Source organism: Rhinolophus sinicus, linkage group LG07 (assembly GCF_036562045.2).
Source record: "Rhinolophus sinicus isolate RSC01 linkage group LG07, ASM3656204v1, whole genome shotgun sequence".
NCBI lineage: Eukaryota > Metazoa > Chordata > Mammalia > Chiroptera > Rhinolophidae > Rhinolophus > Rhinolophus sinicus.
Genome location: NC_133757.1, coordinates 39,270,127 through 39,293,478, shown reverse-complemented (window position 1 = coordinate 39,293,478; position 23,352 = coordinate 39,270,127). Strand labels below are relative to the sequence as shown.

The window sequence follows — 23,352 nt, the reverse complement described above, 5'->3', positions numbered from 1 at the left end:
TCTGGCAGGTCGCATGCTAACTTATGTGGGTAGAGCCCCTTAGCATAGTGCAAAAGATTCCTTTTTTTCAAGAAAGGTTAATGAGTTTAATCCCATTCAAAAACAATCTCGCTTGATCACACTGGACTTTCAGAATCTCAGGCAAATCATCTTAGGACTGGACTCTATATTCCATGGTGATAAATCTGAATTTTACAAATTACAGGGGGAAAAAATCAAAACCGGGAAGTGACTTACCCAAGTCAACACAAACCATTACAGTAGGATGAGGACTCAAATTCTGTTCTCCTGATTTCAGGGCTTTTTACCACTTCTTATTAATAAATAAACTGTTTGAGGGGATATGTTTTACTAAAACATTTTTTTGCTCTATCACCAAACACACAAAAACTAAAACTTCTCAGGGCCTTATTTTATTTTATTTTTTAAAACTAGCTTAGGCTACGTTTTTTTTTTCCCTTTCTTTATATAAATTTCATGGGGGAGTATTGAGGAACAGTGTGTTTCTCCAGGGCCCATCCGCTACAGGTCTGTGTCCTTCCCTCTACTTGTGGAGGGCGCAGCTCAGCTTCAAGTCCAGTTGCCGTTTCCAATCTTTAGTTGCAGGGGGCGCAGACCATCATCCCATTGAACCGGCAACCTTGTTGTTGAGAGCTCGTGCTCTAACCAACTGAGCCATCCAGCCACCCCCTCACGGTCTTCTTTGATTATGTGGAATCACATCCCTACTTAAGAAAACATAATGTGTATAAAATTCTTTCTGGCAGTTTCTACTTTCCTGGTAGTTCTGTCTGAGGAGTAGTTTAATTGCCCAAGAAACTAAAACATTTGTTCTCCCTGCATCTCTATAATTCACTTCCAGGATAGAGTTTGTCCAGGGTTGGTTAGGCAGCTAACAGCCCTAACAGGGCCTCCCAACTTCATAAGCTCTGCCATCGCCATTTCTCCACCTGTGAGTGAATCTGCGGATCACAGCTGTGCTCCACCTCTGATGTCCAGGGGTTCAGCAGCCACCTAACACACCATGGAGTCCACAGGGAAAATATTAAACTGAATGATTTCAGAGTCACCGGAGCTGAACAGCAGTTGAAGCAATATGCCCAGTTAAGTCGTAACACATACCTTCAGTGGTACCCTAGGGAGCAAGAAATTTGGCTGTCTCTGTCTTCAATTCCACAAAGGTAGAAATGAGAGGGGGCAGGAACCAAAGCTAATATTATATTTCCAGTATTTGATCCATTTCCAGACCCAAGGCTTGAAGAGCAGGCAGCACAGTTGGTGATTAAGCTGAGATGGAAATGAACAAGACTACTGAGTTGGCCCCATTGTTGTTTGATACTCTGTAATACTTGTCAAAAGGCCACTGGAAAGTTCTGATAACTCCTAGGTAAGGCAAATATTCTGTATTTACATTTAACCCTGGGAAGCCAAACAGTATTGCAGTGACTTGGAAGAGATTACGTTGGACAAACTCTGCTCCTAGAAGTATAATCAATAACTGCAATCTCAGTGTCACCCATAGTCATTCCATTTGGAACTGCATGAGATGACTAAAAATAAAACTTAACAGACCCATCTGTACAGTATATTTTTACCCATGCTCTCTGTATGGCTGCAAATCACATCTATTGCAGCCTATAAATTACAAATTTAATTAGGCCCTGGGTTAAGAGATTAAGTTCTGACTCACATACCCTATAAGGAAATTCTAACTAATAAAAATAGCCTCCATTTGTTGGGCACCTAATTGTCACACAATTAAAAAGATACTATGGGTAGCTCATTCTTCACAAGAACTCTGCAAGTTTGGTATTAACAATAGCATAGAGCTGAGGAAACTGAGGCTCAGGGAGGCTAAGTAAAATTGTACGTAATTACTAAGCTGGTAAGTGGTAGCATCAAGGAGGGAACCCGGATTAGTTGATCCCAAAACCTTCCTTCCTTCAACCACGTGCTTCTGGGTATACTGTTCTGTACCAGTCACTCATCTCTCAAAAGCCACTTCAAGTCCCACCATTTCCATGAAGCCATCTTTGAGTGTTTGCTGCTATTTTCTAGAAAAACCATGGGCCTCCGAGTAGGAGAGACCTGGTTTGAGTACATCAGCTCTGCCACTTATTGACCATTTGGTACTGGATGATTCATGTAACCTCTCTAAACCTCACTTCCTTTATTACAAAATGGGGATAATAATAACACTGTATCATGGTACTTTTCAGAGGCTAAAAGGAGATGCCCAAGAAACATGCATATAGTGTCTGGTACATGCTAGTGGCTCTTTATTGAGGATTTTCTCTGTGCCAGACACTATGGGAAGTGCTTTCCATTCGTTGTTTTATTTCATCTTCACAACCACCCTATGATGTAGTCACTAACACCGTCTGCATTGTGTAGATAGGGCAAGGAGGCTAACGATGATGGATGATTGGACCAATATCACACCCCCAGTTAAGTGGCGGAGCCAGTGAGCATTATACTTCTCACCACTGTAGGGAGAGCCTCAGACCCATGAGAGAAACATGAGATCAATTTAGTGGGTCATGACCAGCATTTTTTAATGAAATAGAAGAAAAAGCATAAACTAGATTAGAATAGAAATATCAGTATGCCCCACAGAGTAAAGGTAAATGTTCTGTGAAACGTTTTAGTTGTGTGTACATGTGTACTGGGTCTTGCTGTAGAGTTTATTTCTTTCTGCAGGTTATGAAAAAAATTCACATACATTGTACTCTCTCCAAGTAACAGGTTCTCAATAAGGGATCATTGTCTTCCCTTTCCAAGCAGTATGTGTATTGTTTTCTCCTTAAGGGCATGGATTATGTTATTGTTGCTGTCACTGTTGTTTTTAGATTTACCTGGTCACATGTAGTTTGATAATTACTTACTGATCCATTCTAATATTCAGTGACAGTGACTTTAACTTAAGCTATTTCTTTCATTTATGTATTCACTTATTTAACAAATATTTATCAAGTTCTTAACTATGTTCCAGGTATTATACTAGGGACAGGGGATTCAATAGTGAAAAAAAAAAAAATGACACAGTTCTTGCCCTCAAAGACTTTATAATCCATTGGGGAAACCAGATATCAAACACACAATAACAATTAAAGCAGTAAGTTCTCCACCATCATGTCTCAGGGGTTCTGTAGTATATTGTAAAATAATGTGTAGGATAAAAGTAAAACCACATTCTACAATCAAATGTACCAAATAAAAAAGACTTGAATTAGTTCAGACTTTAATGTTTTCATGGAGAAAATCATTTAAACTTTATAAAGTTTTTAAAGACTTTAATCTCAGATTTTCTTTTACTCCTATGCAAAGATTATTGAAGAACAATTATCTTATTTGATTGCATAGTAAACAGCACAAAGAAACACAAAAATCAAAGATACGCCATGCTCACTTAGGCTAAGAAGCCCATTTAATTTTTATCAAAGGGTTGCAATATTGCTGTTCTTCCTTTTCCCTTACAGACAAATCTCCCCACCAGCTTTTTCTTCTAGGATGTTGGATTGATGTATGATGAAGGTTTCTCAAGTACTAGTGAGATTGAAGTAATTCCCTACACAATGTACCACAAACAGATTTAGAAATGTCTGTCTTACATGCTATGATGCATATTCACATTTTCCATGCAATGCGTTAGGTAGTAGCATGACTAAATTGAAGGGCCAGTGAACTAAAATACCCCCTGTATATTTCATAAACTGAAATATTAATCAAGAAGAAAATCAAAATGAGAGCAGTTAAGGGATTCTCATGTCCCCTTATTACAGACTCATTTCTGTGGGTCCAACTTCAGACAGTTACCATGGAAAAGGACAGAATAGGGGAAACAAGAATGACGAAAGGAACAGAAAAAAGAAATGGATGCAATATAAAATGGTCAGCATCAAAATACCCATCTCCATAAACAATGCTTATTGTAGTCGTCCCTGTTAGAGAATCACCAGCTGAGTTACTAGGCTGCTGTATCCAAAATTGGCAGCTTGTATACACTGCCGTGCATCACGCACTATTGCCAGTTTGAAAAAAAATCTTCAGTTTGCATTTTAGAACATTCTAGTTTGAGATAACTTTTCCATCTCGTCTGAGAGTCAAGTTCCTCAGGAGAACTACAGGGTCTCTGCCTCTCCCCACCTTTTTTTTCTTTTCTTTTTTATCGGATGTTCACAGTGTGGCTAAGAATGCCTTCTCCCCAGAAACCAGCGGGTGTGCTAAGGAAAAGTCCTCCTAGTGCACACTGGCAGTGTCCATATGGAGTGAGGCTATGGCAGCCCTGACATGGCAGAGTGGTTTTCTTGGAATTTGGAATGTGGAAAGAAACAATGCAAAGAGGATGGAAAATTCCATCAGATATCCCTGTAGTAATCAGGTTTCTTTATAATGTTAGTAACAATACCCTAACTCAAACATGGAAGCAACAAAGGAAACTTGACTGGCTCGTGTAACCCAAAGCTCAAAATCAGGAATATCTGGATCGAATGTTCAAATAATGTGTTTTGGACCCTTTTTCTATTTGCTGGCCAGCTTTTCCCTGTATTGCTTTATTCTTAGGCAGGCTCTAGCCAGTGAAGGCAAATACGACCACAAGCAGCACTAAACTGACTCCTAACCAGCTTCAAAACCTCATCCAGAGAAGTTCACCTCCTTCTCAACAACAATTCTAGCAGCAGTTTTGAGACCAGATCTCGGCAATGTGCCCAGCCATGGATATGGGTGAGTCTTTAAAGGAAAACCGAGATTCTGTTACCAGAAGCAGAAGAGATGAAATTGGTGCAGGTTAAAAAAACAACAAAACAAGTGAACTACTATGCCCTTTGGATGATCTTTTGGATCATCAACTAAAAGCTGAAATTTCACAACCAGATAGCCCCTGATTCTCTCCTCTGCACATTGACTCACAATCCATGATTTTTTCCTCGGGAAAATGTCAAAGACATTATGATACACTAGGGCATCAGATTGCTGTGCCATTTTGAAACTTAGACAGAATACCGGTAGAAATGACAAGTTCTTCCTGTGAGTTTGCTGACACAGTGTCCTTTAATACCCATGCTAAATCAAGCAGCAGGTTTCCACAGCTGCAAGGTAAAGAAAGGATGTGTCAGCCAAATCCCTGACAGGAATTGATAGCCTTGGGTAGGGGCCTCCTGCTGCTTTTGCTTGGGGAAGTGCCTTCACGTGTCTGACCTCTTTCATGTTCCTTCCTATTTTGCTGACCACATGGGAACCACCATTACTTAGATTAGTAGTCCCCAACTATTTTAAAAATGAGAACTCCTTGCTAACATAAGAGCTTATAAAACTCTCATGCTAGAAATCAGATCTCTTACCTATATTAGTATATTGACTAAGAAAATCTCTATCAAATAAATCTGGTAAAATTAATATTATTAGAAAAATTTGTATCTTATTGATTACAGTAGCACCTATTTACATGTGAAAAATTAATACTACGTGTATGTATAAAATGTATTATATACATAGGGATGTGTAGATTTCTTGTAACAATCCCATTAACCCTTTCTGTAATATGATAAAAAAAATCGGGGACAGGTCACTTAGAATGATTCTTTTTGTAAATTCAAAGGTCTGGGTCTCCGAATGCAAGGTCAGCAGAGCCTTACATTCAGCCTTCTCTCTCCCTCTGTTTTTCCATTTCTTTTGAATAATTAGCTCAAACTCTAATTTCAATAGAAAGAAAATTGACCAGCAGACAAGGGAGTTGACATAAGACTCACTGCAAAGATGGTGAGTTAACACGGATTCCAGACAGTGAAAATTAAAGTGACTGACTCAAGACATACACTCCAGGTTGAAAGCATCTGCCAAAAGAGAAAAATGGGAAGTGTCATTTTAAGACCTATCTTCCAAAGAATTAACGATGACTCTCATGAGAGGCATAACATTTCACTTTCAATGAGGACACAAGGCTAGCAAAGCACTATTTATACCAAAAGAGAAATTTGTTTAAAAAGTTGAACTTGAATACGAAGATAATTTGTAAGGTTGTATATTCGGTAGTGGAGCTGACAACGGCATTTGGAGCTCATTACATGGTGCTGTGTACCACTCATCACTGTCACGCTCTGAGGAATTCCTATCTTCCCTCCTCAATCCTCAATCAACTTCTGAGAGGAGTGACCTCAGAGGGAAAAGACTCAAGATTATAACCCTGGGCCTCCTGATCTTTTAGAAGAAAAAAAATTAACAGAAATGTAGATTTCGAATTACCTCCCCAAATCACAAGCATTCATAGTTGAGAAGTTCCAATACTAACTTGTAGACCAGTGTCCAACGTTTGGTAACCAGCATGTGAATGCAGATCTGGGTCCAAAATGGTACATTCAGTTGAAAAAGTGTGTAAAAAGAAAAAAAAAAAATTAAAGGGTAGAGTTAAATTGTATTTTTTACACACAAACTAGTGTCCTTGTGTTTAAATAATTGTTTTATTCTCAGTGTAACTTCAGCCATAGGGAATGCTGATACCCAAAGCTGTAATGGTTAAGAACAGGGGCTTTAGAAGGAGACTGAGGCCAAGAAATCCTAATTCTGCCATTAACCATTGGTATAACCTGGGACGAGTCACTCAACTTCTCTAAGCTAGTTTCCTTATTTGTACAGTGCCATTCCAAATTTGTAAGATAATATGTCATTATGACAATGTAAAAACATTTAGCAAAATGAGGGAAACATATTGACTACTAATAAATGTTGGCTCTTATTGTAGGTTATGATAGAAAGAAGATAGCTTAACTATAATCTTAGTAATTTGAGACTCCTGCTCCCAGCCCAGCTAGTAAGAGAACTTTTTCTTTATCTGCTCAGATTCTTCCCTTCCCCTTGCCTTTCACTCTAAGAGAGTTTTGCCAAACTGGTTTCTAACCTTTCTGTAAGAATAAGCAGAAACACTTTAAACAAAACCAAAGAAAGGGGAAAAACAAAACAAAACAGAGGAGCTGAGTAGACCTACAAAATGAAGAGCTGATGGGGTGGGGTAGGGGATAAAAGGCCACATGTTATGTGAGAAAAGTGTTTGGGGCTGGGGGTGGGGGTGGGGGTCTGGAGCAGCTTTGGAGTCCGAGAAACTGAGAAGGAAATAAAAGGAGTTCTTAAAGGTGCTTTGCTGTGGATTATAAATTGAATCTACTTTCATGATATTTAAGAAATGAAAGTAATGATTAGCTTTCAGTTGTAATTACTGTGGCTTCTGGACTGTGCTTTTTAATGGAGTATCATGTGGAGATTGGCCCATGTGGGTTCCAGACTGTACTTGGTTCATGCAGCCACATTTCCTGAATTATCAAGTGTCACTTCTCTAACAGTGCAGTGACAGATTTGCCATGGCGTGATCACTCTTCCTCCTGGCTTCTGTGTGTATTGGGTGAACTACACCTGAGCCTTTATTCTTCTACCTTCACTACCAAGCTCTTTTCCACCAGCAACTCCCCACAAAATAGCATTGGCCTCATTGAAGGAACGTGCAGTAGTCAACAGTACAGTGCTAGACACTCAGTCTGTATTGCCACTAACCCCAGATCCCTAGCCTTAGCCCACTTGGGGAAAGTGACTAGAGAAGGCAGACCAAGACAACTGTTCTTCAGAAATCAGATTCCGTCTATGACAGTGAAGTGCTCAAGCACTGGCACCATGGTTTTGGCTTAAGATCCAACCGAGATTTCTCCTTGGAAACACATATCAGAACTCTTCTTTATGGACATATTCCAGGTAAATACAGCTTTGTTCAGGACAAAACATCACCTGTTAGAGAGCTTCGAGTACTATCAAACACCTTAAACTCACGTAGTGACCAATGTGATATGGGGGAGGGGAGTTTACAGGGAAAAGAGATCACTTCCATGTATTTCAAATACCCAACTGAATAATCAACAGTTTATATGTTTCAAACATATAAATCATTCCTGCCCCGACTCATCCTTCAAATAGATTCAAGACTGGTGTTTATTACATCAGCTTCTAAATCACTTTTGTATAATCAATTAACCTCGTCACATTTAGATGTTAAACAGTTTCCACCAATAGACAGTTTTGACATCACCTACACAATTTGTTTGCAATTACCGGCCTCACTAATGGCCTTCTGAAACTAATGCTTGAAGGAGCATTGGAAAGTTTCCTGTGTTGTCTCAGGGCGATACACATTTTCTATGTAGCAGCAAAATGACTTGATGTTATTACATATAAAGGCGTAGGGATTTTATCTTCCCATACAACATGTGCAAGTCACATAACCCATAACCCAAACCAACACAGGGAACTTCCAATACCCAGTCTATTTTCCAATCAAATGAGATCTGTACAGTCTCCTAACACCAAGGACTTTGTTGTGTTTGTTGTAAATAGGTCAGTGTGTAACCATAAAACAGCTCTTGGCAGTAACTAAATCAAGAAGATGAGTGATGGCTGTCCTACGCCAACTACAGATTTTACGGCAATCTTTTAACGAGGCAAAGAAAGGGAACTTACCAGCATTTTGTCTTTCAGGATGAACTGAAAGAAAGCAGGAGACAGACAGGAATGTAGGGTCCTTGGGATTTGGGAGAAGAAGAGGGAAAAGAATCAGTAAAAGTGGAAGAAAAGTAAAGCTAAGCAGCTAGAAGCCAAGTAGCTAGAGGTTCATACAGCTTTTAGCTTACGGGCATAAAGTTCCAGTTTGATTTTGCCCTCCAGGGAAGCCTAAAGAAAGATTTCTGTGCCGTTGTGACCTTGGCAAACGTAAAGAAGGATCACAGCTTTGGCATTTGCAGTGAAATATAGGGGAGAAAAGTGAAAGAGAGGTGAGAAGTAGATTGGGTAGAAACTACAGCTAGAAAAAGAGAAACCATGTCTGAAAGGTAATAACCAGAGCCAAGTCGCCATCATTAGGACACGTAGTCCTCTGACCAGTCCCGACCAGTATGGGACCTCCTCTGGAAACTGGTCTGAAAATCTCTTTGGTAATGGAAGTCCTTTGCCAACTTGAGAGAGAAAATAGGCATTTCCATTAGGGATTATGAAAATTTATTCTGATTCGGTAAGAACCCGGACAAGCCAAAGTAGAATCTAGGCTCACGGTTACAAATTAAATTAGACCTTTTATTAATCCTGGTTTAGAGATCCTTGGCCAAATATGAGATCTGGGTGAAAATAAGCCCAGAATGGTGATTTTTGAAGGAAGGAAGGGCGAAGGGGACACATGCCCTGAGAAACTGGTCTTCATATGTAACTGCATAGAGAAAGCAGGTGGATGGGAGCCTTGACGAAGGAATGATGCACATAGCAGGGCCAACATGTGTCTTTGGAGAGTTAGCAAGTACCATTCACCCTTGAACAACAGAGGTTTGAGCTACATGGGTCCTCTAATATGCGGATTTTTTTCAATAAATAAATGTATTTTCTCTTTATTATGATTTTAATAACATTTTCTTTTCTCTAGCTCACTTCATCATAAGAACACAGTATATAATACATACAAGATACAAAATATATGTTAATCGACTATTTATGTTATCAGTAAGGCTTCCGGTCAACAGTAGGCTATTAGTAAAGTTCTTGGGGAGTCCCAAGTTATACACAGATTTCTACTGCATGGATTGATACTCCTAACTCCCACGTTACATTGTTCAAGGGTCAAATGTGATTCTTAAAGCAAGGAGAGCCAGTGTTAATGCAGAAAGCAACCACCCTCTACAAGCAAGAACTTTGCCTGGCATCAAGCGTTAGCATTCAGGTTAGCTTGACCTTTGATGTAAAATTGAGCTCTGTTCCTCACGACATCCCCACTGGCTTTTACATTAGTTCTCACAGTTGTTTCTCATCTCTGGCTTTTGCCTTTAGTGCTGGCTTTCTCTTTATCATCTCAAAATCTTGCCTTGTCACTTTCATTGTCTTTTGAAAAGGAGGTCACAGAAACCTCGTCTTTTCTAAAAGTAACTTTTAAAAAAAAAAATCCACAAACTTATCTCTGTTACCAAAGAAGCCCTTTTTAAATTTCCCATAAACCAATGAGAAAAACTTAGAAAACCTTAAGGAAACCCAGAATTCCGTTTTATTTTTAGTTAATTATCGATAAAATAATAGAGAACGATTTCCTACAGAAACAAAGATTCCAATACATTTAACTGCAGTGTCTTGGGTAAGTCAAGAAAGAGAAGCGTGTTCAAAATAAAGACAGAGTTACTTAAGGATGGGGTAATGCACATAATATGCTATTGTTTTTCCAGAAATCTGAAGGAAAGAGCTCAGAGTTGCTGAAAAGTTATTCATGTCATAAGTAAGGCAATACCTAAATTATTGTTATTTAGCACCTGAGCATTTTCTACTTACAAAAAAAAAAAATTAAAAAGAGGGAAAAAAGGAAAAAGAAGAAAGCAAAGACAAGAAAGAGCTAAAAAAAGAGAGAGACAATTCAAGTAATTTATTGTAATGAATAGCAATCAACTTCAACAAAGAAAATATCAGAGAGATATATTTGGACACAGCAAATACTTGATGTAAGAATTCCAGTTTCAGAGTTTACTTGCTTGAATCCAAATTCTTATGTTTCAGCATATCCTATGAAGAATTCTAAGTTCTTCCCCCTGAGTGAGATACCAAGCCAGCCATATTGTTTCTGGTTCAGATTTCTTTTATCAGTATGTCTAAAAACGAAGAAAAAGAATCACTGGACTAGGAACTAGTGGAACGTAGGTTCTTGCCTTACATCTTGAACTAGCTGTTAACAAACATACGGAGTTCTATTTTTTTGGTAAAAGTTAACCAGATGGACTTCTGAAGGGGCTTAATAGCACTTTTTAAAGGGACTTCTTAATGACCTTAATTGGTCATTAAGACCAATTGCTTAACTCTAGGCTGGCTTCAGAGTGTACAACCTCTGTGGTCACAGAAAGGTCCTGCACTTGGTTCAGTACTCTGCTGTCATCGTCTTGAAATTTTTAATTTTTTAACCACAGACTCCACATTTTCATTTTGCACTGGGTCCTACAAATTATGTGGCTGATTCTGCCTGAACACTGCCAAACCCCTGTTTCCTTATCTGTAAACTCAGGATTGGAAGATTTCCACTATCATTTTAGCTCCAGAGTACAGATGCTTCAGGATGGTCTGGCATGTAGGGAGCATAATGCCACAATGATTCTGAGGAGATTTTTCCAGGATTTCGTTTCCAGGATGTATTCTCATCCTCTGTGTTGGCCGCTATTCCCAGATAATAGAAACTGAAGAATTGAACATGTCGGGAGATTATCTGCTCCTTTCTCCTTTCAATGACAGACCTCTCCTCACAGCACCACTGACCAGTTACATACTGCCTCAAGAATGCCACAAACAAACCACAGCAAATCGGAGAGTCTCAGAACAATAGCCATTGTCATTACTCACAAATCCACAGTTGGCTGGCTGCTTCTGCTGATCTTGGTCAGGCCTGGCCAGGTGTTTCTCTGGTTACAGGGAGAGATAAGGAGAGGAAAAGAATTGGAGCCAATTCTGCAGTAAATCTGTCAAACTCACATGACTCAGAAGTTCTACTTTCTGGAAATATCCACTCAACAATGTATCGTGTGCAACCCTATGAAAATCACAGGGGGTCGCTCCTTCCATTGCCTTGTCTGTATAAGTGAGGGCACCCAGTCAGGTTACCTCTAAAGTCTCTTCTGCCCTGACATCCTCACTGTCTACAAAGCTCTCTGTTCCCACTTCAACCATGGTTTCCAACCATCTTCTTCCTCTTCTGGACCAGATACCCATCTCTACATCCTACAGGACATTCAATCACAGATGTATCAAAATGATCGATTTAACCTACTTTGATTGATTTCACCCTACGTTGTCAGGCCCTGAAAACATAACTCCAAAAACAGGAGTTCACAATTCTCAGGGAAAGAGGTTGAACTTCTCAGCTATGCCAGCAATGCTGTGGCTCTGTTGGAAAGGGCAGCAAATGGTGAATCCTCCAGGTCCATTGTCTATGGCTCTTTGTTTCTTTGTCTCTCCAGAGCAGAATCCTTTTTCATTCAAAGGCTCACTGCACCACCCCCACCCTCCCACCAGACTGCATGGTGCACTCCTGGCCCAAGCCAAAATGAGCTGGCACAGCTCACTGCAGGCCTTTGAGCAGGGACAGCGTTCTCTGAAATAAATGAAAGGAACAGCGTGTTCTTGCGGAAGCCTACAAGGTCCTGTCAGCTTTATGCTTGCTCATTTACATGGCTTTTGAGACATCACTATAAAATTTCACTACAGAATTAACTCTGGCCAGTCAGATCTTTGCTCAGACTGGACAATTTTAATTTATCCAAGTGACTAGACTAAAGTTTAATTATGTTTCCTTGTTGAGATGCACCTTTGCTCTTTATAACTCACAATACAGCTCTTTCCTCTCAGTAAGTTCTCTGACAGGACTCAATGTAGATCCAGATGTTGTTGTATTATATTTTTCCCAAAACAAAAATCATTAAAGCACAGGAATGATTGCTACACAAGTCTGCACTCCTAGTGTCCAGGGTCAGCAGGCACCCGAGGTGTGCTACACAAGGCTTGCCGGGCACATGCAGTGGGTGCTTTTTCGGCTGGTTCAGGAAACGGGAGCTAAATCTGATTTGTATCATTATGTTTTAAACTGCAGACTGTTTTGTATGCTGTCAGATATGCCTTTTGTTTGTGCATTCATTTGTGTTTCACTGTCTCCAAAATAAACCTGTCTCTTCAAATCAGGAAATCTTCCACTAAGCCAAGCAAAAAAAAAAAAAGAGGGTGAGGTAATGATGGATGGAGAGGACCCGTTAGTCTGTCTTTCACATGATGACATGCCCATTTCCTCTTCAGTGGTTTTTGTCTGTGTTCATGCTGGCATTAGTTAGAACAAATGGTGGGTTCTGTGGTCGGCCTACAAAGTGACTTTTGAAGGTCACTGATGTTTGGTAATTGGTCACCTTGCATACCTTTCATCAATGCAGTGCTGTTCTCTGTGAGGTCTAGTGAATTATTTCTCCAATGATTAAACAAGAAAACAGAATCTCTGACGCTCCTGGATTAGGGCCTATGAGAATGGACGGGTGGGGGTGGGGAGTGGAGGTGGAAGATTGGCCTAGCCTCACTTGACAGAAGTCCTAATTTTGTCACTTTTTGTCTATAAATTAGGTTTTGTGTACAATTATGGAGATACAGAATTGAAAGCAGGCATTAATTTTACGGCCATTCTGTTTCTAATGTTCTTTGCTTAGAAACTATAATTAACTTTAGAATAGCATTTGCTTTCAGTATAGGTGTTTACGGTAAAAGTTTTAATTTATTCAAGGGAATATTTAAAATATACTAAAAACTTTGTCACCTTATTTTGAATTGTGTTTCTTTTTTTTTTAAATTTATTGGGGTGACAATTGTTAGTAAAATTACATAGATTTCAGGTGTACAATTCTGTATTACATCATCTATAAATCCCATTGTGTGTTCATCACCCAGAGTCAGTTCTCCTTCCATCACCATATATTTGATCCCCCTTACCTTCATCTCCCACCCCGCTTACCCTCTGGTAACCACTAAACTATTGTTTGTTTCTATGAGTTTCTGTTTCTCCTTTTTGTCTTGTTGTTTTGTTGTTTTTGGTTTATATACCACATATCAGTGAAATCACATGGTTCTCTGCTTTTTCTGTCTGACTTATTTCGCTCAGCATTACACTCTCAAGATCCATCCATGTTGTCACAAATGTTCCTCTATCATCTTTTCTTACCGCCGAATAGTATTCCATCGTGTATATATACCACAACTTCTTTATCCATTCATCTATCGAAGGACATTTTGGCTGTTTCCATGTCTTGGCCACTGTAAACAAAGCTGCAATGAACATTGGAGCACACGTGTCTTTATCTATAAATGTTTTCAGATTTTTTGGGTAGATACCCAGGAGAGGGATTGCTGGGTCATATGGCAATTCTATTCGTAATTTTTTGAAGAACCTCCACACTGCCTTCCATAGTGGCTGCACCAGTCTGCATTCCCACCAACAGTGTATGAGGGTTCCTTTTTCTCCATAGCCTCTCCAACACTTGTTACTATTTGTCTTGTTGATGATAGCCATTCTGACTGGGGTGAGGTGATATCTCATTGTGGTTTTGATTTGCATTTCTCTGATGATTAATGATGTTGAGCATTTTTTTCATATGTCTATTTGCCAGTTGTGTGTCCTCTTTGGAGAAATGTCTCTTCAGATCATCTGCCCATTTTTCAATTGGGTTGTTTGTTTTTTTGTTGTTGAGTTGCATGAGTTCCTTGTATATTCTGGATATTAGCCCCTTATCGGAGGCACTGTTTGCAAAAATCTTCTCCCATTCAGTTGGTGGCCTCTTTATTTTGTCGATGGTTTCTTTTGCTGTGCAGAAGCTTTTAAGTTTCATATAGTCCCACTCATTTATTTTAGCTTTTACTTCCATTGCCTTTGGAGTCAAATTCATAAAATGCTCTTTGAACCCAAGGTCCATAAGTTTAGTACCTATGTTTTCTTCTATGCAGTTTATTGTGTCAGGTCTTATGCTTAAGTCTTTGATCCATTTTGAATTAATTTTGGTACATGGTGACAAATAGCAGTCCAGTTTCATTCTTTTGCACGTGGCTATCCAATTCTCTGAGCACCATTTATTGAAGAGGCTGTCTTTCCCCCATTGTATGTTTTTAGCTTCTTTGTCAAAAATTATCTGTCCACATAGACCAATGGAGTAAAACTACATAAATATTGTGTTTCTTTTTAAATAAAACCAGGAGATTCAATTATTAGAAACTGTTGGAGCTTTTCTTAACCTTTGAGAGGCCCCACTTTGGACTAATCAATTTTGTTTCTTTGTGCATTACTAACCTTTTCTAAAGAAAACCATTAGAGCGACAGAAACTGGAGCAGCAGAGGTCCACGTTTGCAGTGGGGTTGGGGGTAGGCACCAAATCTGGTAAAATATAATCAAATGAAGTGCTGAAGTCCTAGGGAGGAGCTGACGTGGTTATCTATGAGTGAAAGGACCAGGATGAGGACACACCATGTGGATACAGGAGCTTCTGAGCTGCCTCTGGGTTTCCTCCCACAGCTCACCTTAGCTTTCAGGATGCTGCGCCAATGTCTTGGCTTGGTACCCAAGACCCTCCGCGACCTGGCCCCTGACCACTTGCCAGCTCTTTCTCCCCCAAGTCTTCTAACCAGAGCCTCGCTTTCACCATATCACAAGACTTAAAACAACCTTAGCAATGCCTCCAGGCCTTCCTACAAGCTGTTTCTCCTGCCTGACCTGCCTCATCTCCTCATTCTCCATAACAACTTACTTATCGCAAAAACTCCTATCCATTCTTCATAAATGAGCCGATGTCTTATGCCTCCGGACTCCAGAAGAACCCTGGGAATATTTCTATCAAATATGAACTTATGATCTTTCCCTGACTCTATAACAGAACAGCCAATGTTAGACTAAACTTGAGGCTGTTGGGCAGGAGACTGAAGGGGAATTCCCTTGCCTGAGCACCAAGTGAATATGAATTCTCAGTAAACACTACTGATAGCTCTCACCAACCTGGTCCCCAACTTCCACCACGGTCCTTGAAGACAGATCAGATTTCCTGATTCGCATTTTGTGTTTAACTTCCCTTAATCTCGTCACGCCCAGAGGTTTAGTACTTTTGGTTCCTGCTCAACAACTCGTATTCTTCCTTGAGCCACTCAGGAAATGCTTCTCTACCTCATTGGATCCCACATTCCCTGAGTTGTTCATACTTTGCAGTTTAATGATTTCGAGCACAAATGCTGCATTGCCAATGTAAGAAAATCAGGAGAAGACTATTTAGTTCTTATACTGCCGGAAACTTACCTGTATACTTGGCCTGTGTTAGGGGAAACTCATAATTTGGACCATTGTTTTATTGAAAAATCAACCATGCCTGTCTGAAATTCTCACTCTGCCACCCATCACCTTCCTTTGACCAGGATTCCAGCACTGCAGCCTCATGACAGCACCCTACCAAATCTCCAAGAGTGTTAACTTCCCAGTCCGGGAAACCACCTGGTGGCCGTGGCCACTGAGGGCAGTCGTCTGTCCTTGGCACCAGACACACATTACTGAAGATGACAGTGAAAAGGAGCTGTGGCCGAGGGTGCAGGTTTGCAGAGCGGTGAATTAGGCACCGTGGCATTATCTTCCTCCATCTTACACAATTTTCACATAATTCTAGCTAAATGAGTTCTTTATTAGATATTCGAAGAAAGGAAAACCCTGACATTGCTGTCTTAGAAAGCAGAGCCCAAGAGAGTATGTAGTTTATAAATGCTGAGGAGCAGCGGGCATCCCCCAGAGCCTGCACTCTCCAGGGTCCTGTGCCGTCAGTGAGTGCGGCATGTGGTCGTGGGCTGATGCGAAGCAGCCAGTGGCCCCATGCTCCTGCCTGTGGGAACACAAAGCGTCATTTCTTCTTGGATCTCGTGTCATCAAAGATATTGGGCTCAAGTCTTCCAGACCCTGCCATGCTGTTGTTTGATCTTGGTGGGAGCAGCAGCTTCCTGTCATAGTTCGGGAACCTTGAGGGGATGCTGAAGGAGGCAGGCCTGGTTTAAACCCAGCTCGGTAATCTTGACACCTCAGTGAGCTGGACTAGGTGGCATAACCCTTTGTGTGCATAAGTTTATTAAATGAGATAAATTGAATAAAGCCCATTATATTTCCTGAAGTGCTTAACAGATGCTAGCTGCTGGTATTCTTATTGTCCTAGTATTTCCATTTCTAATAATATAGCCTGGATCTAGAACTTAGATCCTCTGATATTTTCTGAGAAGGCTCCTCTGCTCTATCATATGAAGGGACTGCAAATTATAGCCCATGTGCCAAATCCGGCCCATCCTGTCTTATTAACCAAATTTTATTGGAATACCTACATGTTCATTTGTTTATATATGTAGTCTGTGGGTGCTTGTGTGCAGAATTGAGGAGCGGTGTGACAGAGATCATATGGCCTGCAAAACCTTAAATATTTTTTTTCTGGTACTTCATAGAAAGTTTGCCTATACCTAAAGGATAAAGGATGTTCTATAATAAGAGCAACATAGCAACAGAAGTCAATTCTAAGGACAGAGATTTGACGTTATGAGGACTTAGAAATTGCCTAAACTTAGGAGTGAAAAGATAGGGATTCAAGTTTTACCTCTGACCTCCCAACCTGGATAACTTTGGGCAAATCATTGCAACCTGAGCTTAAATATATTTCTCTGTGAAATTAGATGCTTAGAATACCCACATTGCATATTGGTGCTCAGGATTAAATTAAACAATTTACATTCAAGTCCTATATCAATATTCAAGTTGTATAAGAACTAATTAATTAATTAATTAATTCATCTATCGATGTGACACCATACAGAGGATTCAGAATGAAAAAACAGACACTGTTTCTGGCCTTATACAATTTATCTTCTGGCTGGGGAGATGAACTGCTTGAAGCTAGGTGTGTTTCCTAATTAATCAGTCTCTTTATAGTCACTTTTTAAAGATACTCAGTTTTAATTGTGCAAGCACACACTATAGGAAAATTCCTGTAGTTATAATTCTGCTTTTGGTTCCACCTGGGTCAGAGATAATAAGTTGTACATCTTTCAGCATTTAGTTGGTTGTTTGCTTTTATTCAAACAATGGATTAGCTGAATCCTTCAAAAGAAACACATTCACAGTTAGACAAGTTGTCTGGTGAATGTGACACATGCAGAGATGCCCACAGGATGATTTAAGCCTTTGTGCATTTACAAAATAAAAATCAACCAAATAAAATGGTGCTCTGTAAGAAAACCCACAGACCATATACAAATACGCATCAATCTGTCACAGACTCATAAAACCCAACTAAGGGTTGGGTTTAAATACATGCTGTCAGATATTTTTCTGTTGTTGTTTTTTGTTTCTTCATTTAGACAGCATTACTTTCTGGACAATAATGAAGAATAAGCAGGCAAAAAAAAAATTTTGATTTAAAACGTTTACCTCTATCACATTTCAGCTGAATGACCAAGCACTGCTTATTAGTTTTAATTCCAGGTCAGTGTCCCATGATGCTTTTCTGTGTCAATTTATCTAGAGTAAATATGTATTAAGAACACATAATTCCTACAAAGTTTATTAATCAGTTTCATCTCCTCGAATTTTCACTGCACTGTGGAAACATTAATGATGTGTTAACGATTTATAATCTAGTATGAGATATACCCTATCAAGTCCCCTATTAAAAGAGTAGTGTCACTCTCTTTAAAAAACATAATTTATGAAAAAGAGCTCTCAGATGCTGATCAGTCTACAGGCATGTCTCCCACGTCACTCATCTGACTATGGTTTTTATGTCCTGTTCACAAAAGGGACATTTAGTACGAAAGCAGTAAATGAAAACTAGAGGCTGTTACCAAATTGTCAGCCATTGTGCTCATATTAATAACTACTGCAGCTGTCTGAGGCTCAAATTAGCATCTCTGAAATAAGTTAAACACTTCTAGCACTATTTAGAACCATTTCAAAGAGAATAACAAAAGTTTATGTTAAGATTTTTTGCTAGATGGTCTTTAAAATGAGAATCTCTTCAGAAACCTAAACTAACTACCCCCATTGTTTTTGTTTTTGTTGTTGAGATGCCATTATGGGTTTACGTGATAAATCCTTATCTCCAATAACTAAAGACTCTGAAAGCTAGATTCATAGGCACATTAATTTATGTTCATGAACTCATGTAAATTCTTATAATGTAAAGATAGAAGAGAACTTTCCCTAGGACAGGCACATTTGTCTCTTATCAGATATCCCAAATAGAGCAGTGTTATTTCTGGCTGCTCACCAGGGCATTTGAAGAGAATAACCATTTCCAGCAAAGACAACAATTCAGGTTGGAGCCAGTGAGTGTCTCTCTCTGAATCTGTTGGGTGAGGAAGAGGACCAGCATCCACCCAAAGGAACTATTTCAAATGCACATTTACTGCAGGGAAAAAAAAAATGAGTCCATCTTGGGATTCGAGAAAACTTGTGACTTGATACAGATGAGCTGGCAATGAGTAAGGCAGTTATTTTGTCAACTGCCCCAGAGGGGCCTGACAGCCCTCATTTCGAGCTATGCTGCTTACATTCTTCAGATGGCCTCTTGGGACGTATACAGGGGAAACTTGCTGTGCTAAGCTCCTGAAATGAGCTTCCTGAATTGAACAGTGGTAAGATGTAGCCCAATACCTGGGAGCAAATGTATTTACTTACCAAATAAGAGTGACAGCTGAATATTTTATTCAAATAGCAAGTCCATTCATCCTCTGACTATTTCAATCTGAGTCTTTAAAGTCCTAAATAATTAAGTAGATGGATATGCTATCCCATTATTTCCTTTAGATTTGTACTCTTGAGAAACACCAGATCCACTCCTGGGAAGTCAGAAGTCCTGGGTTCTATTTTTGGTTCTGCCCTCATTACCCTGTCTACCTCATGAGGGTATTAGAAGAACAACTGAATAATATATATATAAGTATAAAGTAAGGATCTATTTATTAGATAAACATTTATTAACTCCCTACTATGTTCCAGGCATAGCTTAACATCCCATCCTTAGAACAATGCTATAACATAAATATTATTACTCTATTTTTACACATGAAGAAAATGAGCCTCAAAAAGTTACATAACTTGACCCATATCATAACTGCCATGATATGAAGAGCTGAGATTAAAATTTGGGACTTTTCAGTCCAAGTCTAGATTCACCTGCTCCTATGTCAGTTCTAAATTTACACTAACATAATTAAAGAATGCTAAGACTTCAGTGTCTCAGATGAAGTTAGCAGATGACTTGAATGCTTTCACTCAAGGGGCTCTAACCTTCTTGTGTAGAAGAAGCCTCTATTCATTTCTTTGAAACCTAGAGAGACAGTGTCCTCAGAGAGCTGGTCAGAATATTCATAGGTGAGAGGGCAGTGCTGCTCCTGCATGACATTCCCCAGGATTTCATACCAGAGGAGACAGAACAGCAAGGAAGAAGATGGTGCTGACAACTGGCTTGGAGGTCTGCCTTGTGGGTGCAAAGCTCATTGGTAGCCACACATCGCCTAGTTGGGGAGCCCTGCCTTTGTATAAGGAAGTGCCGGCTGTGAGAATTTTATGGAGTCCTAGTGGAACATTTTTTGAGGCAGACATTTTCTTGGGACCCCTTAAATCTCAATATGTAAAAAACTTCCAATTTTTAAGAAATGCCAACATGGTTACATCCTAAAACTTTGGAGTATTTCATTCCGTGTAAGTCATACAGGCATGAGGGTGCTTGGTCACGTATATGCCCTGTTCCCAGACAGTTCAATCACTTTCCTTCTTTTTTTCCAACAATCAATGATATTTTAGACTCATATGCACAACTCTAAGACCATAGAGGAATATGAGTCAAATAATTCTGTCTCGTAGCATGAGTCAGTCGCAGAAGCCAGGTTACTCTAAGCCTTGCGTCAGCACAGAGGTCCCAGTCCACGTAGCAGCCCAATGAGTTCTTGTTAGCAGTTGGCACGGCCTGTTGTTGGGAGGGGGAAAGCTGCCATGCAAAATGGATCCTTTTCTTTATAACATTGGCTCTGCAGCCAGAGTTAGATTATATTTGGATTGCCTTCACTCTCCAGTCATTCAGTGAAATGCTTCTTCTATTCTCCATCTCTAGGGAACTTCTCTTACAACATTTATAAATGAGAAAAAAGATAATTCTGGATCATGCTTTTATAGGGTAGAGCTGGAAAGTGGTAAGTTACCATCTGTTCATTCAGAAACAGAAGAATTTTACATATTATGTAGAATATGGGAACGGCAAGGGAACAGACGTCCTGGCTCTTCTTTCCCCTCTCCCTAACCCTACAGCATCTCCCTTAAATACAAGCATGACTCTAGTGCGCACATGAGGATTCCCTTAAAACGAACGGCCTTAGTGAAATGCCAGGATGCTGCAGGAGCCACCTTCGAGCACAAGAGGGACAGAGAGATGCGTGGGTGCAGCCAGGTGTGGGAGGCACTGGCAGTTCCTCTCAGTGAGGGTATCTGCCTCCATCCAGTTCAGAGCCTTCAGCTTCCCCTGCCCTCTGATGGTGATGGCTGTTGCTCCCAGCCTCCTCCTCGTCTCTGCTGCTCCCCTCCTCTGCACATCCTTAGCTCCAGGATCCTAACCCTAGATCCTGACAAGCTGGTCCTAAAGGCTGTCTTCACTGACAACTAGGAATTAGAGTTGTCCACTTAAAATGCATCATGCCTACAGTTCCCAATGGAAATAAAAGTTCATTGAATAAGAACACAGTGTTCTACTACTCAGTGACCAAATAGCAACGGTGTTTTTGTTTTGAGTATTTACATGGATTTAAAAGCAATTGGGTTGGAACTGGATTTGGAGCGTTCTCTTGTAACCATTAGTTTTTAACAGAAAAAATAAAATAAAATAAAAATGTTTCCAAGGAATCCCAAGAGGTCACTTGCCTGCCTCTCCAGAATGCTGTGCTTTCTCACAGACATTCAGGTACTAGGGACAGAGCAAACGGATGGCTATGTGAAGCCAAATAACTTCCTGTTGTTTTGTCAAATAAGTACCCCAATGCGTGGGCAGGAGAAAGAGCTCTGAAATGAGCTGTCTTCGTGGGTACTTTGATTGCTACTCTTTTTTTCTCTACACACTGGCCATTTGCGCCCAGGGCATCTGTCTTGTCAGTGTAATTTAATGCCTATCAGTCTGGTGACAGAAAAAGTGATGAGGTGTCACCATCCCTTGCTTCTTAGCTACACTTTTACCAAGTGAAAGTACAACTCTAGAAAGAATATTACAGGCCTGTACATGAAGAGGTGGAAAAAAACAGATCTCAAAAGTGTGGCCACTGCTGGACTCCTGGGTAAAATGGCTTTACGCAAAATGAAAGCGGTTTTGCACGAGGTGTCTGTAATGGGTTGAAGTGTGTTCCCCAGAAAGGAATATTGAAGTCCCAACCCCTAGCACCTGTGAATGTGAGCTTACCTGAAAAGAGGGTCTTTGCAGATGTGATCAAGTTAAGATCAAGTCGTGCTGGATTGGAATGGGTCCTACATCCAATGACAGATGTCATCGAGCAGCTGCATTCTGAGTGCCCAACTCAGCTAGGTTTGCCATTGAAAAGTGGATGCAGTTAGGTTTTGATTTTCAGGTAGAACCCTCTCGCCCCCCTTTTCACAGGTTTGTTTTGCAAAATCCAAGCAACCTACAAAAGTTCCTCTGCTTTGTCCAAGACTCCTTGATGCTGCAATCCTCTGTTCCATCTCCCTTCACCAGTCGGCACATGGTCCTCATCTGCTCTTTCCTTGACTAATTTAAATGCATCTCCCAACAGATCAGAGCTTTCAAACCTAAAGTTTGCAATAAAAGTCAACTCGCAAGATTATAAGCCTCTGAAGATTTTTAGGTCCTATGCTCCAAGATTCTGGAGTGAGTTCTGGGGTAAAGAACTCAACATTTCCCTTTCAATTCCACTCCCTTTTTCTTTTACATATCTCATCAGATTTTTCATTTCAATGATTTCTTCTCTCTTTTTGTTTGCCTTAGCCTTTCTCTCCATCTTAAGCCTGATGAGAAATCCAAATGAGTTTGTGTTCCTCTCCCAGGGATGCTCGCAGCATGGTGACAGTGGACAGCTGCAGGGAGGTGAGGAGTCCACCAAGGCTGAGAAGCTCTTTGTAACAGGTTCCCACACTTTTACTCCCTGCCCTTTCTCCCACCCGGATGCATCTTAGACGACCAGGAAGGCGAGTCTTGTGCTTTCAGCAAGCCTAAGTCCCCAGGCCTGACTTCTGGGGTCCTGGTCCTGACATTTTGCTATGCCTTATTAGAGATGTGCCTCTTGTTTTGTGTCTTTGGTGCAGGTTCTACACCTCTTGTACAACTGGACCTAGGAATTTTCTATTTCTGTCTCCTTGGGGATCTTCCAGGAAGATTCCTATGACATACAACTGTCTTTTTCATCCTTTTGTTTTCATGCTCAGGGATGTACATTAGAGGGCAGCCACAATCTATTCACTCTGTCTAAAATTTAATGAGTTATCCTTCCAATAAATTATTCTTTATTATAATGAATTTGACTGGAGAAAAAAGTCACCACTCATAGTCCCTTCCATTTTTCTGACAATTTTTTTTTGAGATTTTTGCCAAAAAGAAAAGAGATCTTGGAGCTCTGCAATGGTCAAAACAGAGCTAATATTTAAATTTCATTAGTTTTAATTCTTAATAGCTACACAGTATTTCATTACATGCATCTACTAAGTTTAATTAACCAGCACCATACTGACAGTTGGGTGGTTTCAATATTTTGCTATCATAAGT

At 40.1% G+C, this 23,352-nt stretch overlaps 1 long non-coding RNA gene across 1 annotated transcript in view; it reads left to right on the top strand.

Moving 5' to 3' along the window:
• The window catches only part of LOC109447443 (uncharacterized), a 172,410-nt gene that overhangs the window by 134,368 nt on the left and 14,690 nt on the right, over window positions 1–23,352 (top strand). The window contains exon 5 of the long non-coding RNA XR_012498336.1: window positions 22,579–22,677. This is a non-coding gene — a long non-coding RNA (uncharacterized LOC109447443). The remainder of the gene's footprint in view (window positions 1–22,578; window positions 22,678–23,352) is intronic.